Below are 1198 nucleotides of genomic sequence, written 5' to 3'. Positions count from 1 at the left end.
TGAAGTTATGCAAATAGATCACTCACAGCTGATTCCCATCTAGGAAACACACTCAGCTGTTGAGGATCTTTCAATCACATGACCATCTTTTTCACAGTATTCTTTATATGTTACAGTAAGTGAGTGGTGTACTTTGAGAGCAAAGATTACGTTACAGTAGTACATACAGTAAAAGAGGACCTATTTGGGCTGATTTTGTGTGGAAAAGGAGCAATACAGTAAAGATGAACACAAAGAAAGATAGAAACATTTATGCACGAGGAAGATCGAGTAGTAGGACAATTCTAACTAAAGGGAGACTTGGCATACAGCCGATCCGGTTGGGGAGAGTTCTAGCCCGACCGGGCTGGAGCTCTCTTTACCCTGTCTCTCTTGGTTTTGCTGTAATAATAGTTTTAGACAGCTGGGGACTTATTTTGATACACTGAGCTCCTCTCTCCTCTATCTTTCCATCTTTTCATTTATGCGCATCCATGTCCCAGAAATGCTTGTTACTAACCTAGCTCTGGGGAGTCATTCCCGGAGTCCTTATGTTCTTTTTTCCCCAGCATGTTCCCTTGGATCAGGGCTCCGAAATCAGGGTAGCAGCTGTCGCCATGGTCCCGCTCCATGTTCTGTGATGCCATGTTCAACTGCTACACTGCGGTGCCCTGCTACGTCCTGCTACGTCCTGCTGTGCCTTGTAATGCCACGCGTCCTGCTATGCCATGAACTACCAAAGAACTGCTACAAACTACTAATTTTTCTATTTTTGTTATTGCCACTCTTCATTCTAACCCCACCGGCCCGTCAGACACCGCCTACCAGAGCCTGGGTCTGTCCCGGTTTCTGCCTAAAAGGAAGTTTTTTCTCGCCACAGTCGCCTGTTGCTTGCTCTGGAGGAAACTACTAGAACGGTTGGTCCTTGTGAATTCTGGAGTGTGGTCTAGACCTACTCTATCTGTAAAGTGTCTTGAGATAACTCTTGTTATTGATGATACTAAAAAAAATTGAATTGAATTCTGTCTCGGTTTCCTTTTTTTCCCACCAAACCGTACATTCTGTCTCTGCCCGATGGGAGTCGAGTGCAAATGTGAGTTGAGCATGCTCAGATTTAAAAAAAACAGTTTATAGCATAACGTATCATCCATGAAATAGTAAACCTTTCTCATTAAAACCAATACCAAAAGATGGAAATCATTTCAAAAACGTTTTAGCT

Source organism: Etheostoma spectabile, chromosome 3, assembly GCF_008692095.1.
Source record: "Etheostoma spectabile isolate EspeVRDwgs_2016 chromosome 3, UIUC_Espe_1.0, whole genome shotgun sequence".
Lineage (NCBI taxonomy): Eukaryota > Metazoa > Chordata > Actinopteri > Perciformes > Percidae > Etheostoma > Etheostoma spectabile.
This window is presented reverse-complemented; position numbering follows the sequence as displayed.